This window comes from Gorilla gorilla, chromosome 3, assembly GCF_029281585.2.
Source record: "Gorilla gorilla gorilla isolate KB3781 chromosome 3, NHGRI_mGorGor1-v2.1_pri, whole genome shotgun sequence".
Lineage (NCBI taxonomy): Eukaryota > Metazoa > Chordata > Mammalia > Primates > Hominidae > Gorilla > Gorilla gorilla.
This window is the reverse complement of record NC_073227.2, coordinates 137,078,574-137,096,962: the sequence shown is the minus strand read 5'-3', so window position 1 is coordinate 137,096,962 and position 18,389 is coordinate 137,078,574. Positions and strand designations below refer to the sequence as shown.

The following is an 18,389-nucleotide window of genomic DNA, read 5'->3' as shown; positions in this document are numbered from 1 at the left end:
AAATTTGTGACTTAAACTATAATAAAATGCCTTGCATTGAGGTAGATTAATGGTAATGTCCTAGAGAAACATAGGTAAGCTTTTTTCCTCCTAAGGACTCTGGAAGTTCTAAGATTGGTGGCATTCTCAAGTCTGTGGTTTAATTATATCTTCTTTTCTATGAAGTAATACTGTATCCTTCACAAATTTTTCCTCTGTTCTACAGATCCAAAGTCAGTATTTCTCACTTGAAAGGAAAAGCAATTTAGCTCCAACAATAAGAAAATGTGAAATTTTATTGTGGTTGAAATGACAGGAAAATAAAGCCATCAGTATCACCCTTCCTCTCTTAATCATTTCAGACATGAATTTGGGCACCAGTGCATGTAGCCACCAAATAATCTCTTCTGAATGAGTAGAAACGGTCAGTTATATAAAAGCTTTAAAAGTGCAGGTCTGTAAAAAGTATAAAACCATAATGATACCAACTATTCTTCCCTGATTCTCCAGTGCTGGAAAAACAGATGAGGAGACAGACTCCATCTGTGAAGGAATGTTGTAAAGGAAAAACATATTGTTAATTTCACTTGAACTGCATTGTTTTTAGCTGAACCTCTGCGACTTTTTTTTTTTTTTTTTTAACATTTTGGAAACTTGTTTCCTGCTAGTGTTTTCTCCTACTGCTTGAATTTAACATGGACATCAAGTTGTGTAGCCTACAGCAAATATTTGTGTACTGAAGGTTATTGTGTAACTTGTAAGATAATTAATATTCCTGTTTTACACTTGACACTTAATATGTAGTGACATTTACATCTGTATATTCCAGTGAGCACATATTCTACAAATCCAAATCGAGATGAAATTCCTCATTGCAGTATTGACTGTTTCAATAAAAGATATTAGAGGAAGCATATTACTCTTTATATAGATATTTTCATTTTCAAATTGTATAGTTTTTGCAGGCTGTATTATGTTGTAAATTAATTACAACGATGAAGGAAATTACTAAACCAATCATGTATGGGATAGACTTTTCCTACAAATATGGCTTTATTCTAAGAGATTGTGTTATAATTACCGAGCAAAGCACTCTTTGTGTGGCTTCAACCAATTTTCTCTTGTTTGATTTCCAGTTTGGTGACGTCTTTATGTGTAATAAACTATAAAATTTACGTTAATATAAACAGATTATTTCTATCTGTTCTTTTTAAACACTTCTGTCACTTTGGCATAGAGGAAGAATACATAGTTACTTAAACAAATAGTGAATTTAATTGATTACATTGTGTGTGTGTATGTGTGTGTGCATGTGTGTCTATGTATTGCCCATTTGTGCATATAAAATTCTGGACTAGGGCTATAAGATATAATATAGGGCTTCATGAGTTTGTTTGGAAAGTAAAATATATACATATGTATATATAAAAGAGAGTAAATATATATATGCAATGCATATGTATACACACGTATCTGTATATCTATATTAACAGACATATAGACATGTGGACACATATATAGATAAATAGATAAAGGTATACTACAGAAGGTAATAGTTGGTAACAGAATATGAACTGCATAATGCTTGAGGCATTGCGAAGGTGCGTCACAATGAAGAGTTTTCCTACAGGTAACTGTGGTACTAGGCTCAGAAATAATTATATTTTCACGCAGAAGAGAAATAGAGGGAGAAAAATGTTGAGAAAGTGTGAGATAAAATAACCTGGCAATGAGCATTATATTCTGTATTTTAGCACTATGTTAAATGTATTACAGAGTTTTTATTTCATTCTTGTTCATCTTATTTAAGACAGAAAACAGACAAGAAGATAGATATAGCTTTGTTTAACAAGTCAGGCTGAATTCTACCCATTTGCAGAATGTGATTTATTCAACATGATATGTCTCTGTTGACTTTTAGCATAACATACAGGATTTCAGTTTTAAAAATAGTACTAACTTTAAAAATATGAGCATTCTACAATTCTCTTTTAGATTTAGTGTTCTCTGCAACTATTTGGAGATTCATTTAAAATATCTATTAAAATATTTATTTCAGCAAGTCGTTACTTCAACAAACATCATTTTGCATCAAATAATTAGTACATCTGTGTTTAAATAAGGTTCTCCATTTACTTACGTAAAAATGAGAGATTAAGTAGACCTGCTGTAAATTTCACAATACGACACTAGGAAAGCCAATGGGAATATCTTTTAACATAGGCTTTCCAAAAAAAAAAAAAAAAACATATGATTTGTTGAAAGTAAAAGCTTTAAGCTCTAATAAATTTTAACTGATGTCTGTGGTGTTACATTGTTGGGTAGTTATTTTAAAGTATTGACTTATTTGTGTACTCATTTTAAGATTCTTGTCTAAGAATTAACATTGTTGCCTTATAAAGCATGTTAAACTTGACAAAGTAATTTCATCAACATGTTTTTTTTTCCTACCCTCTTCCCCCTGAAGTATCCCTGATAATGTAAGAAAACTAAGTGAAGAGGCTAACAAATTTAAGTGGAAAAGAGCAGCATAAAAAGAAGAAACGGCTGGGCACGGTGGCTCACGCCTGTAATCCAAGCACTTTGGGAGGCCATGACGGGCGGATCACGAGGTCAGGAGATCGAGACCATCCTGGCTAACATGGTGAAACCCCATCTCTACTAAAAATACAAAAAAATTAGCCAGGCAAGGTGGCGGGCACCTGTAGTCCCAGCTACTTGGGAGGCTGAGGCAGGAGAATGGCGTGAACCCGGGAGGAGGAGCTTGCAGTGAGCTGAGATCGCGCCACTGCACTCCAGCCTGGGCAACAGAGCGAGACTCCATCTCAAAAAAAAAAAAAAAGAAGAAGAAGAAGAAGAAGAAACACAGCATCTCTGTTGGACAGTCCATAAAGCTTTAAGCAAGGAGAGTAATGATTGGGTAGAATTCCAAGACCTTTCCTGTAAGGGTAGAAGTTGTGCTTCATTTTGCTAAGTATCATAAGACCTTTGAGGAGTGATGAAGAGTCTTTGAACAGAGTTTCTTTAATTCACATCTAGCCCAGGTTTAATCCACTTCTAACCTAGAGATTTCTGATAGAATTTATTTTTGTTATTTTATAACTAAGGGAGCAAGTGCCTCTTATCTTACTTCAGTAAAACATCATTGCCTGCAGAGGAGGTCTATGTATACCCTGCATAGTAGTTGATGCTCACTTTCACAATAACAAATAATCTGTGTTTGAGCTATATATTTAGATTCTAATTTACTTTCGAACAGTTTTCACTAAGTTATCCACTGGAACAGGAAGTCCTGTTTAAACACTGTGAGCTTTTCAGGATAGGGCTAAGTTATTTTCATACTACCCATCAATAGATAATAAATGTTATTTTCATCTCAAAATTATAAGTTGATAATCCATTGACTTTTCCATTTTAAATATTATCTTACATCATTCCTAAGACAATCTCAAGGATATTGCTTCCTTGACATTCCAGAATACAGATTTTGAAAAACTATTCAAGTGTTTAAACAGAAAAGAAGACAGTTTATGGCAGTGGAAAACGTCAACACCTCTAACAGGATTTCTACCCGTATACTTTACCTTAAGGAAAATAGGTGTCAACTTGAAAACAATAAAAATGTTAAGGATTGGCCGGGCGCGATGGCTCACACCTGTAATCCCAACACTTTAGGAGGCCGAGGCGGGCAGATCTCGAGGTCAAGAGATCGAGATCATCCTGGCCAACATGGTGAAACCCCGTCTCTACTAAAAATACAAGAAATTAACCGGGCATGGTGGCAGGCGCCTGTTATCCCAGCTACTTGGGAGGCTGAGGCAGGAGAATCGCTTTAACCTGGGAGGCAGACATTGCAGTGAGCTGAGATCACGCCGTTGCACTCCAGCCTGGGCAAAAAGAGCGAAACTATGTCTCAATAAAAAAATAATAATAATAATAAAAATGTTAAGGATTTGCTGATATTTTAATTTTTAAAAAATGTCATAAAGATCAACAATTTGATTTTCTCTTCTTTGTGTTTTTACTAGGCTGGAAACATTTAAATTGTTTACCAACTTTTCCCAAGTAGTATCATATCTATGATTAATTTAAAAACTCATTTGCTTATATATTCAGTTATAAGCTTCCTATAAAAGACTGTTACAGCTTTTCTGTTAAACTCATACAGCTAAACCATCTGACCGAAAGTGTATTTTTTCTGTTTTTGTAATATTTACTAATTGTTATAACAGACAACTCTTGATAAGGGTAATTACTCCTCTTCAATACACCACTCATGGTTTAAAGTTACTTAAATAAACCTTACTATGCTACAGATATCTTAATAAATCATAAGGACAAGCTTGGTCACAGTGACTTGTTTCTTGATTACCTCAAGGCATACTGGGTGAATTTTGACCATTCTAGCAACTTTCTATATGAACACATTTGATTTCTACAATTAAATGCCTATTTATACTCCAGATCTTGTGATTTGTCACAGCTGACTTCCTGGCTGATTTCTTCATTTTCTTGACATGAATATGTTACATTCAGATACTGCAGTTTTTTCTACATCTTCCTTATAGCTGTTCCTTTGGGACAGGCATGGAAAACAAAACATCTCACCTTACAGTCTCACATTTTTATGGGCATTATAATGTTATCTTAACACACACTACTTTTACTGAAAATGATGAGTTTCATCTTCGTGCCTCATTCTTTTTTGTCTTTGACTTGTTAGGAATTGTGAGGTCTAAAGCAAATCTTCTGACTAGGGCACTATTTTTCCTAAAATTGCATTAGTGAAACAGAAAATCAGGCTTTTCTTGTATACCACACCGCATCTTCTAATTTCATTTGACTTAAAAAGCATGTAGAGAATTTTAACATGTGTAATATGTAATTTTAGGTACTGACAATCCAGAGATGAGCAAGATCATCTCAATCCCAGGATGATAACCCTGGTCCGGCAGATGAGAAATTACTGGCTGAAGAGTCATCTCTCTTAATCATGCCAGCTTCTCCACAGTAACCATTATTATCTTAGAAAACTAGCCAATATTTATTTTAATTAGACAATAAATAATATATATCTAACTTACCTAGTGAAAGCATCTTGTCTTCCATGGACCTTAAAGATAATTAGCTGGCTGATTTTATCTGAGATTCAGTTTTGGGGTGGGTCCTGATGAGAGGAAGGTACTAAATATATGATTTTTCATTGACTGTTACTGGAATAATTAAATAAGAAATAATAAGAAGCTTGAAAAATGAATAATGAAATATTATTTTTACATTAAAAATGTAATTAACTTCTGATTTTATTTATAGCAATAGATAGTAAAAATGATAAAGGCAAAAAATGAACATTAAAAGTGTATTATAATTATGTCCTTATGCCAAAAATGATTGTCTCTGATATTCAGAGCATTCATACAATTCAAATTTTAAAACACATCCTCCCCTAGATAAGCAGGAAATATGTGCATCATTTACATTCTTCCTCCTTCTTCATGTTCCACATTTTACTGTTCCTCCAGCTTTTTTTTTTTCTAGTGGGAGAAGATTAAGATTCTTTTCTTCAGATATTTTTCCCCAAGTCATTTAATTTGAGTTTCAAAAGTGAATTAAAACCCAAGCCATTTCATCTCTCTGCTGCTCCATAAAAAAAAAAAAAAGTATGCATTTTTTTTTTCTTGGCAGATTTCACTTATTATAAGAGTGAACAGGAAGAATCACATCAACAGAAGGGCTAACAAAGAACAAAATCTACATTTTTAAACCTGATAAATTACCTGCCCTCCAAAACTATTTTTTTCAGTTACCATTAGAACACCTCAAATAAAATTTAGAGTTTCTGAAACTGAACTAATGTTTTACCCTTTTGTTGTGTACAAGAATAACAAGAGAAGCTTGGTTAATCATTTTAAGATTCTAAATGTAGGTAATGTAGGACCTTAAATGTGTTATCCTGGTTTTAACTTTTCAGCTATGGTTTCTCTATCTGGATAAAGAAAAAACAATACCTGATTTACAGTAAAAACCCAAAAACGCTTTTCTAAGGAATAAATGAAGTAATGCATGTGCTTGGTAATTAAAACATCTGATGTAAGTAAAAAATATTCTTATTTGCACATAGAAGCAACAGGAACAATCAATTTAAAGGACAATAAATATGCTAAAGATTCTGTAATTAATACTGTTAGTAACCATTTACAAAAATAAGCTTTATATTTTAGAGCAATTTAGGTTCATAGAAAACTGAGTAGAAATTACAGAGAGTTTCTCTATAGCAACTGTCCCTACACACAGACTGCTTTCCCAACTATGCCTGTTCCACACCACAGTTGTATATTCATTACAATTAATGAGTCTTATTGAATATTGCATATACTCAACATTACAGTATCATATAGACAAGTTTCACTGCCATGAAAATCTTTTGTGCTCTGGCTATTCATCTCTTCCTCCACTAAACTCTAGCAACCACTGACATTTTACTGTTTCCATCATATTGCTTTTTCCAGAATGTCATATAATCATACACTATGTAGCCGGGGACATACTGCATGCTTCCAGATAGGTTTTCATTAGGCTTCTTTAGATTAGGAATATGCATTTAAATTTCCTCCATGTCTTATCATGAAAGCTCATTTCTTTTTAGTAATGAGTAATATTCCATTGTCTGCACATACCACTGTTTATCCATTCACGTTAAGAAAGACGTGTTTGTTGCTCCCAAGTTTGGCAATTATGAATAAATCTGTTGTAAACATCCATGTGCAAGTTTTCGTATGGACATAATTCTTCAGTGCATTTGGATAAATATCAAGGACTGTGGTTTCTGGATCACATGGTAAGACTATAATTATTTTGTAAGAAACCAAGAGTTTTTTTTAGGGTAGATGTACCATTTTGCATTTCTACCTACAATGTGTGAGAAATCCTATTGCTCTGCATACTTGTTAGCATTTGGTGTTGTCAGTGTTTTTTATCTTGGCCATTCTAATAGATGTGGATGGTATCTCATTGTTGCCTTAATTTGCAATTCCTTAATGACATATGATGTTAAAAAAAACAACTTTGCATGTACTTACTTGCCATATGCATATCTTCTTTGGTCAAGGATATGTTAAAGAAGTATTTGAGTCATATTTTAATCTGGCCTTTCATTTTCCTATTGCTGAATTTAAAGAGTTCTTTGTATATTTTTGGTAACAGTTCTTTATCAGATGTGTCCCTTGAACATAGTGTCCCCCCAACCTGTGTCTTGTATTTTCATTACCTTGACATTGTCTTATACAGAGCAAAGTTTTTAAATTTTAATTAAGCCAAGCTTATCAATTTTTTCCTTCATGTATTGTGCCATTGGTGTTGTGTCTAAAAAGTCATCACTATACCTCAGTTACCAAGTTTGCCCTTCTGTTATCTTCTAGGACTTTTAGTGTTTTGCATTTTACATTTAACTCTATTATATATTTAGAAATAATTTGTATGAAGGGTTTAAGGTCTGTGTATAGGTTCTTTTTTTGCACATGTATGTCCAGTTGTTCTTCTACCATTTGTTGAAAAGACTATATTTTCTCCATTATATTGCCTTTGTCAAAGATCAATTGAAGACAGTTACATGGCTCTGCGTCTGGGCTCTCTATTCTCTTCCCTTGGTTGTCTCATTCCCACCTCTAAAGAAGTACATCTAACTGCCATTAGGATAAGGATAAGGATGAAGATAAGGATAAGGATAAGGATAAGGATAAATATGACAATAAGGAGCAGGAGTGGGAGCAGCAGGAGAGAGAGAAGGAGGAGGAGGAGGAGGGGGAGGAGGAGGAGGATGAAGACCAATCTTAACTCCTTCCTGCTGACAGGGGGTGCTGTTTTAGGGAAAAGTCAGTCAGATCTCCCTCAGAGAACTATCTAAGGGTCCCCAGCAGAAAATGCCCTCTGTCCAAGACTTTGGTTGCATGACTGTTTGGAGTTTGATGGCCTGAAGGCAAGAAGAGATCAAACTAGTTATTAGAAAACATGTCTCAAAACAAGAAAAGGAGGGGTAAAGACAGCTCAAAAATCCTGAGGCCTTTTACCGGTTTGCACAGGGAGAGGGAGGCCGAAATCCTGACTTGTCAAAAACTTTAATCTTTTGCTGGCATGTTGGGCTTCTGAGTTCCCTTTCCCTGTGCCCAATCGTAAGCCAACCAGTTTAAGGTTTGGGAAATTAACTCTTCCCTGTCTGGACGATGCACCTGAGGATAGTATGCTATAGTACAGAGACACAATTACCTACCAACAAAGAGAGGACAGAGGAGGAGAAACAAAAAAAGAAGACATTTTTTCAAAGGAGTCCTAGTAGTTCAGGACGCATTTGAAAGGGATACAGGGATGAATGGTTATTCATCTAGAAAAAGGGGAACAAGCATCCTTGGTTCCTTCACTTCCTAACAAATACCCAGGATATGTGAGGGAGAGAAGGAAGAGCATCCTCTTTCCCTCTTCTGTCCTTGGATCCCTGAGCACCAGTGACCTTGGCAGGTGCCAGCCACTGGTGTCAAAGTGGCTTGCATCCATGAAACAGGGAGCACTTAGAGAATAAGAATGATCTACTCTCACCTATTCAAGTAGGGAATACCCCCTACGTTCAGTAGTTTTGAAGTTCCCTAGACGTCATTTATGCCATGGATACTAGTATGACCTTTAGCCATGAAACAAGAGGCTTGGTTTAATCAGCAGAAATTAGCCATGCTCACCTGTGCCATGCCTTTTAACCTCTGTTATCATCTTCCTCTGGATCCCTTAAATTCAGTTTTTCTTCCTAGGGCTTTGACTGGAAGTTTGAAATTGAGTTTAGGATAAAAATGTGTCTTGTGTCGGGGGTGGTTGCATGGACTCCTTATCATAAGCCAAATATTAAGGTGAAGTTGTGGACTTGAGTCCTCCTCCAACAAGAAAGAGAAAAGGATGTCTAGTGACATGCCCACATAACTGGTGGCTATAGTTATGCTTGCTAAGATTTGGGTGCATGGGTCTTGGATTTGGTTAGCTCCCTTGAACTTATTTTCCCAAAATTGTTAGTGATGGGCATCCTATTCATTCCCATCACTTGGCAGGATTTGCAAGATAATTATTAGAACTAGATCCAGATTTTGATATTACCCATCCCCTTTTGTTCTTTCTAAGCTGCAGTCAGAGATCTCTGGTTCATTCACAGGAACAAGCATGGTTAATCTGAAATCTAGGCAAAAACTTAAAAACAACTAATGAATTTAGAATTTAATGAAAAATGTATGACAAGTTTTGAAACATAATTTATCTCTGTCCAGTACTCATTTTAAAAAAAAAATATCATAACAGGACTGAGTTGTTTGCAAAATAGACTTTAGTCTTATATTTGGCCTGATTATTTGCATAAAGTGCAGAAAGAATATTTCTACATAGTTCTTTTAGATTGGCTTTGTGGAACAGATAGAACCCTGTTCCACAAGGAATCTCAGATAAATCCTATTAAAGCTGAGCCCAGCCATGGGTTTTTATCCTCAGATATCTGTGAGTTGGGTGATCCTTTCCTCTTAAGATCCCAAGACAAACTTGGAGCTCCTGGGCCTGTTAGAAAGTGGCATTCTTTACTGACCACGGGTCAGAAATCCTGTGCAGGGACTGCATAGGCAAGGGTATTAGGCCAGATTTTTCCCAAGGGGCTTTTGTCAGCTCTGCAAGTCAAGCTCAATTCCTTAAAGGGAAGAACACCCTTCTAGTCTTGTTTATAAGCTTTGGTAAAACAACCGATTTCTCCAATTATGTCCTGTTGCAAAGCAAAATGGATTCTTATTGCACTGATGCAAACAACTATATTGCTGTAAGTTAAGAAAACTCATAGTTTTCAAATTCTATGGGAAACAGGCAGAGAGAAACAAAAATGCTCCAGATTTTATTCAAAGGCATTTACTATACTCAATTGTCAAAGACTGTAAATAGTTCAAAATAAATTTCCTTGATTCTGAAAAACAAAACAAGGATTAGCAATATTCCAACCAAAAGTCAAAAAGTTTACTTCAGTTTCCTGAGTTCATTCAATTAGCTCTTGTTTTGCTTTATATTTGTGAACCTTTCAGCTCTTCATGAGTCCTGTACATTTTTCCTTTATTCCAATATTACAAACTCCAAAGTTATCAGAAACCTGTATTTGAGAGCACCTTCAATGCTCCATAGCTTATTATAAATTATCTTTTGAGAAGGATTAAAACAAGACAACAGTTCTCTGTGAATAACAAAATGTCCAGGACAGTTACAGTTAGAAACACAATTAACAAAGACATTTGGTTATCCCTGTGGTTTACAATAACGTAACAAAACCTTAATTATCATTGATAGTATATGCTTAGACATTCAAATTTTAGAAATCCCATGCAATTTTGGAACAAATTAGTACTATTCAACAAAATATAAACTAAAAAAGATTGAATATCATTTTGGCAACCTCATGTAACTAAATATGTCAAATAATTCTGTTTACCTCTTTTCTGCATGTTCCAAGGGCTTTCCGAACCATCCAAAAAGCCAGGCATCAGGAAAGACAATTTTGAAACTGAAGTTTGATTTGGGGAAGCCTGTTAAATATGTTAAATATTTAAAATAATTGACGTTATGAAATAGAATTCCAGATTGCCATAATTTATTTATTTTGCCAAAGTGATGACTCAAAAACTTAAAAAGCAAAAAATCATTTATAACCATTTATAAATTTTGCCAAAGAGCATATTAGTATCTTAAGAGTACCTTGTTGTGTTTTTATTTCAATGCTCAATTTACGTAAAAACCATATAATACCCTTTTGCATTTAGTCAACATGTTTATACATGGAATTTTTGCAAGGCTAATTTTTACAATTCTTCCACCACTAGTTTGAACTTTTAGCTTTATCTTATCTAATTTAAGACAATTCTTTAACCTTTGGCAAGAATTTACATTTTTATGCCTTCTGACATGGTTTGGCTGTGTGCCTACCAAAATCTCATCTTGAATTCCCTTGTGGCATGGGAGGGACCCAGTGGGAGGTAATTGAGTCATGGGAGCAAGTCTTTCTCATGTCATTCTCATGACAATGAGTAAATCTCATGAGATCTGAGGGTTTTAAAAAAGGGCAGTTTCCCTGCCCTTTTTTTGTCTTTTGCTTTGTCTTTGTCTTTTGCTTTTGCTTTTGCTTTGTCTGCTGCCACCCATGTAAGACATGACTTGCTCCTTTTTGCCTTCCACCATGATTGTGAGGCTTCCCCAGCCAGGTGGAACTGTAAGTCTAATAAATTTCTTGCTTTGGTAAATTGCCCAGTCTCAGGTATGTCTTAATCAGTAGCTTGAAAATGAACTAATGCACTTCTTATAACCTTTTACTAAGAAAAACATTTTACTGTTCTTACACACCTTGCATGTAAATCTATTTCTAGTAGTCTCAATTATCTGTCATAAGGGTAACTTTTAGCAATTTTTAACTTTAATGTAAAACCTGGTAAGTTGTTTTGATTGTATGTTAGGTGCAGCCAAGGTTTGACTCCTTCCAGCATTGGTAAGGGTGTGGTTAGTTCCATATGTTCCCCAGGCCTTACTAAGTTGAACCGTTCTCAAAAAGCAAAAAGCAATTTATAACCTCAAAACATTTAGCAAACCTTGCATCTGACCTGCATAATTTAGTTCACCTATTTACATTTTGATAACATCTGCATTTTACCAATAACCTTTAAGGCTGTTTTTTATTTCCCAAAGATTAAAGTCATGTGAACTGAAAGGTACCACAGCTTTATCTTCCCTTTTAAAAAGTACCTGATCCAAGTGCTTATCTTCCTTTAGGCCAATTAATCAGCGCTCTTTTATAGACATCACATACAACAAACACATAATGATACAGACAAGCAGAAGAAAGCCCAGTCACTGGGTGGAGCCCTTTAAGGAACAGGGCTAGGAAAACATGCAGATATCAAACCAGAGAGGACTCATTTCCTAAGCCAGGATTGAATCCAGGCCATGTGGAAGCTAAACAAACCCTTGCCACAGGGTTACAGGCCATGCCCCTAGGACATAAAACAAGATGGAGGCCTGAAGCAAAGTTTTCTGGGGACTATACAAAAAGACATGCAAAGCACACCAGAGTGGCTACAGCTTAAGACTAGCCTCACAAATCCTTTTTCACAAAACTCTACGGAGAATATAAACAGTGATTCTTATCATTCCTAGCCCAGTAAAACATCTTCTGGAAAAAAAAAAAAAAAAGATCATTTAAAAGTCGACTCCTGATCCAGTAAAAGAAAGGAAGGAAAAAAAAATCTATTAAAAAAAAAACCAACACAGTTTAAAAATGCTGCCTGGGGAAGAACCTCTTATTCTTACCCAAATGATTTCTCTAACCTGGAGAGAAGCTTAGTTGCTGTGGGACAAAGTTGGATTCCCTGGCAGGGGTGGTGGGGTACAAGGAGGGGAATGCGTATAAGTGCATGGCAGGGAATGCCACCCAGCCTGCTGTTGGGCACCCTTGAGCCATGCATTATAGCCCTGGCCAGGAGGGGAGCAAGGAGCTGCCATTTCCCAGTCTGTCCCAGGCGCAGCTGCAGCCCTTGGGGCACAGTTTTTTCTACCTTCAGATGTCTGAGGAGAAAAAGGCTTAGAAGCAAAAGTAAAAAGGTTTTCTTTTTTTTTTTTTCTTTTTTTTTTTTTTTTGCATCTCGCTTACCTTCTCTCAAGCCCCATGTCTGGACTCCAAAAAATGTTGTAGGACTTTCTCCTTAGTTCAGCTAAAGATGAGATTCTTGTCACACTACCATGAAAGATTAGGCTTGTAGACACTTTGAAGGATGAGAAGGGCAGGTTTTATTTGATGAAAAGGAAAAAAAAAAGGAAACAGGGACACTCATCAAAGCAAGAGTCCTGCTAGCTGGCTTCCCATCTCATAGATTAAATCCCTGATTACCACTCAGGAACAGGAGGGTCCAGGCTCCTTTCCCCAGGTAATGATGCAAACTTCCATGGCTCCACCCTGTTCTCCCAGTGTGCAGGCCAATTGGAGGTTCTCTGGGGACCCATTTATAGTTAGCTGTCTCAATTACACACCTATTAGAATGGTAAAATTCTAGAATCCTGACAGCATTGAATAGTGGCAAGAATGTGGAGCAACAGGAGCTCTCATTCATTGCAAGTAGCAAGGCTAAATGGCACAGCACAGCGACTGCCCCCACCCCCGGAAAATTTGTTGGTTTCTTACAAAAATAAGCATACTCTTATCATATAATTAAGCAACCACAGTCTTTGATATTTATCCAAGTGAGCTGAAAACTTAGGTTCATACAGACTCTTACACATGGATGTTTATAGTGGGTTCATTCGTAATTGCTAAACTTGGAAGCAACCAAAATGTCCTTCAGTAGTTAAACAGATAAATAAAATATGGTATGTCCAGACAGTGGAAGGCTATTCAGTGCTAAAGAAATGAGCTATCATCGTATTTAAAAAATGGATGAAACATAAATGCATATCACTAATCTAAATAAGCTTATCTCAAAGTTTGTCTGGAATCACGCAGTATGTATGATTCCAACTGTATAGCATTCTGGAAAAACCAGTGCTATGGAGACATTAAAAAGATCAGTGATAGCAAGGGTTTAGTGCAAAGGAAGAGATAAATAGGCAGAGTACAGAAGATTTTTATGGCTTTGAAACTACTCTGGATGATACTAATGGTGAATGTACATCATTACATGTTTGGTGAAACCCATAGGATGTACACCAAGAATTAACCCTTAATAAACTATGGAGTTTGGATGATCATGATGAATTAATGTAGGTTCATCAGTTGTAACAAATGTACCATTCTGATGGGGTATGTTAATAATGGGGAAGGCTGTGCATGTGTGGGGGTACGGTATAATGGGAAATCTCTGTACCATTCACTCAATTTGCTGTGAACCTAAAACTGTTCTAAAAATGAAGAAAAAATAAATTATTTTTTCTCCCAACTGCTGAGAATGTTTTTGTATGTCATAGGTCTTCAATTAATGTTTGATAAGTAAATAAAACAAAATTGAATAAGGCATTCTTGTTTTTCTATATGTTGAATATTGGTGTTTTCATAGAAGACAGAAGCAAAATTTCTTTGCCTGTAACTCTTGTGTTTGGGAAAAATCAGGCCAATATAGATAATAGATGGTGATTTTTATAACTCCACATGAATCGCTGGTGGAAAAATGTAACGGATGTGGCCTAACAGAACCACTGGGTAGAAATGTGCAGTGCTTCTCTGACTACGCACCTCTCTTAAAAATAATAAAAATGAAAACTAATGAAAAGAAAAGGACGTTTGTGTAAATAGGACATCATTTTTGCTTTCCTCTCTTGAAACGTGTTAATATGACTAAGAGAAACCTTAGTTCTTTATAATTCCAGGGTGGCTCATCCTGAAAGAAATAACACTGAAGGAAATCAAGATAGGAGGAAAAGTAGTATATAATTTAACTTGATTTATTTTTCTATCCTTTTCATTTATCAAAGAACAAATACACATTCAACTTGCAAATACTCATATTATACTCTTAACAAAAATCGAATTATTTCCTGTAGGAGAATAATTGAATGAGAGAAAATATGGAAATATCTGATGTGCCAGATATCCATCCCATTTATTCCTGCAAGTCAAAAGACTGCTGTTTTTTTTTTGCCAGAAATACTATGTTGAGACCAAGTACATTATTAATGATTAGTTAAAAATAATTGTACAGCAATGGTTTCCCTGCTAAATACCATTCTCTGCTTTGCTATATGAATTACCTCAAATATTTTCCACTTGCTAAAACATAAAACTCTTTTCTTACAAAGTTTTGAAGTAAATTTTAAAGACAGTGAATGGAATTACACACACACACACAAAAACACTCGGTAAATTTTAAAGACAGTGAATGGAAATGCCCATGCGTGCACGCGCACACACACACACACACACACTTACACACACACTCAGAGTGGAAAGTCCTGAATAAAAATGTTAGTCATTATGATGAAACCTGACTTTCATGTTCAACTGTATATAGAAGCAATGGATGATATGACCCTAGGTGATTGCTAAAGCGGGAGGTCATTGGTCATTTCAGGTGAGCAAAATCATTGATTTGATATACTATTTCTTACCTAATGAATGTCTAATTCCCAATTCTCTGATAGCTCCACATCTCTCATTTCTTTCACAATATGAAGCGAGAGATGATAATGTGTCAATTTCTAATGCAACAAGCAGATATTGCAGGTCAGCCTCTTTTACGTAAGAATCACAGTATTGCATTGGTTCTAACTTCTCCATGAGGTTACTGATTTTATGTTACTAGCCAGACAGGTGAGCTCAGTGCTGTAAGAGAGGTTTTTGTTTTTTTGTTTTATTGTTTTTCCTGTACAGCTAAAATTAAAACTAGTATCCAAGTACAACTACTGTTCTGCCAAGTGGTTTATATACATACCTAGTTTTAATGTGAGGATAAAAATCTTATGCTGAGCATTATTGTCTAATAAATATCACGATTTGGTTCCAAAGAAACTCAACTTCACATGCCCATAACTCTTTGGTATTAACTTTTTTTTTCAATTTTACTTTAAGTTCCAGGATACATGTGCAGAGTGTGCAGGTTTGTTACATAGGTATACATGTGCCATGGTGGTTTGCTGCACCTAAAAACCCATCATCTAGGTTTTCAGCCTTGCATGGATTAGGTATTTGTCCTAATTCTCTCCCGCCCATTGCCTCCCACCCCATGAAAAGCCCCGGTGTGTATTGTTCCCCTCCCTGTGCTCGTGCGTTCTCATAGTTCTACTCCCACTTATGATTGAGAACATGCAGTGTTTGGTTTTCTGTTCCTGTGTTAGTTTGCTGAGGATGATGGCTTCCAGCTTCATCCATGTCCCTGCAAAGGACATGATCCCATTCTTTTTTATGACTGCATAGTATTCCATGGTGTACATGTACCACATTTTCTTGAACCAGTCTATCACTGACGAGCATTTGGGTTGATTCCATGACTTTGCTAATAGTGCTGCAATAAACAAAATTGTGCATGTCTTTATAGTGGAATGATTTATATTCCTTTGGGTATATACCCAGTAATGAGATTGCTGGGTCAAATGGCATTTCTGGTCCTAGATCCTTGAGGAATCACCACACCATCTTCCACAATAGTTGAACTAATTTACAATCCCATCAAAAGCATAAAAGCTTTCCTATTTCTCCACAGCATCACCAGCATCTATTGTTCCCATAATTTTTAATAATCACTATTCTTATTGGTGTGAGATGGTATCTCATTGTGGCTTTTATCTGCCTTTCTCTAATGATCAGTTATGATGAGCTTTTTTTTTCAATATGTTTGTTGGCCATGTGAATGTTTTCTTTTGAGAAGTGTCTGTTCATATCCTTTGCATAACTTTTTGATGAGGTTGTTTTTTTTTTCTTGTAAGTTTGTTTAAGTTCCTTATAAATTCTGGATATTAGACCTTTGTCAGATGAATAGATTGAAAAAAATTTCCTCCTATTCTGTAGGTTGCCTGTTCACTTTAATGTCAGTTTCATTTGCTGTACAGGAGCTCTTTCATTTAATTAGATGCCAATGGGTCAATTTTGGCTTTTGTTGCAATTGCTTTTGGTGTTTTAGTCATGAAGTCTTTGCCCATGCCTATAACCTGAATGGTATTGCCTAGGTTTTCTTCTAGGGTTTTTATGGTTTTGGGTTTTACATTTAAGTCTTTAATTCATCTTGAGTTAATTTTTATATAAGGTGTAAGGAAGGGGTCCAGTTTCAGTTTTCTGCATATGGCAACCCAGTTTTCCCAGTGCCACTTATCAAATAGGGAATCCTTTCCCCATTGCTTGTTTTTTTCAGGTTTGTAGGGAAGATCAGATTGTTGTAGATGAAGTGGTGTTATTTCTGAGGTCTGTGTTTGTTCCATTGGTCTATATGTCTGTTTTGGTAGCAGTACCATGCTGTTTTGATTACTGTAGCCTTGTACTATAGTTTGAGGTCAGGTAGTGTGACTCCTCTAGCTTTGTTCTTTTTGCTTTGGATTGTCTTGGCTACATGGGCTCATTTTTGGTTTGATATGAAATTTAAAGTAGTGATCTTCTAATTCTGTGAAGAAAGTCAGTGGTGGTTTGATGGGAATAGCATTGAATCTATGTATTACATTTGGCAGTATGGTCATTTTCATGATACTGATTCTCCCTATCCATGAGCATGGAATGTTTTTCCATTTGTTTGTGTCCTCCCTTATTTCCTTAATCAGTAGCTTGTAGTTCTCCTTGAAGAGGTCCTTCACATCCCTTGTATGCTTTGTTCCTAGATATTTTATTCTCTTTGCAGCAGTTGTGAAAGGAAGTTCACTCATGATATGGCTCTCTGCTTGTCTATTGTTGGTGTATAGAAATTCTTGTGACTTTTGCACGTTGATTTTGTATCCTGAGACTTTACTGAAGTTGCTTATAAGCTTAAGGAGTTTTTGGGCTCAGATGCTGTGGTTTTCTAAATACAGAATCACATCAAATGCAAACAGAGACAATTTGATCTCATCTCTTCCTATTTGAATACCATTTATTTCTTTCTCTTGCCTGATTGTCCTGGCCAGAAATTCCCAAACATTGTTGAATAGGAGTGGTGAGAGAGAGAATCTTTATCTTGTGCCAGTTTTCAAAGGGAATGCTTCCAGCTTTTGCCCAATCAGTATGATATTGACTATGGGTTTGTCATAAATAGCTTTATTTTTTTGAGATATGTTCCATCAATACCTTGTTTATTGAGAGTTTTTAGCAGGAAGGGATGTTGAATTTAATCAAAGGCTTTTTATGTGTCTATTAAGATAATTATGTGTTTTTTGTCATTGGTTTTGTTTAAGTGATGGGTTAGCTTTATTGATTTGCATATGTAGAACCAACCTTGCATCCCAGAGATGAAGCCTACTTGATCATGGTGGATAAACTTTTTGATGTGCTGCTGGATTCAATTTACTAGTATTTTTTGAGGATTTTCACATTGATATTCATCAGAGGTATTGGTCTAAAGTTTTCTCTTTTTGTTGTGTCTCTGCCAGGTTTTGGTATCAAGAAGATGCTGGCCTCATAAAATGAGTTAGGGAAAAGTCTCTATGAATTTTTTGGAATAGTTTCAGAAGGAATGGTACCTCTAGAATTTGGCTGTGAATCTCTCTGGTCCTGGGAATTTTTTTGTTGGTAGGCTAATAATTACTGTCTTAATTTCAGAACTTGCTATTGGTCTATTCAGGGATTTGACTTCTTCCTGGTTTAGTCTTTGGATGGTATATATGTCCAGGAATTTATCCATTTCTTCAGGTTTTCTAGTTTATTTGCATAGAGGTGTTTATAGTATTCTCTGATGGTATTTTGTATTTCTGTGGGATCAGTGGTG

At 35.7% G+C, this 18,389-nt stretch overlaps 1 long non-coding RNA gene across 3 annotated transcripts; it reads right to left on the bottom strand.

The window, feature by feature from the left end:
* Nucleotides 1-357: 357 nt before the first annotated feature.
* Nucleotides 358-12,951, bottom strand: LOC109026556 (uncharacterized). 3 transcript variants are annotated; one of them, XR_010133244.1, is made up of 5 exons: nucleotides 12,674-12,951; nucleotides 10,469-10,562; nucleotides 8,706-8,894; nucleotides 5,064-5,192; nucleotides 358-522 (listed from the first exon to the last, which is right to left on the bottom strand). It is a non-coding gene; the product is annotated as an uncharacterized lncRNA (long non-coding RNA). The 3 variants fall into 3 exon arrangements; XR_010133246.1 differs by having other exon boundaries at nucleotides 8,706-8,891; XR_010133245.1 differs by lacking the exon at nucleotides 358-522 and adding an exon at nucleotides 3,738-3,866.
* Between the last annotated feature and the right edge of the window lie 5,438 nt (nucleotides 12,952-18,389).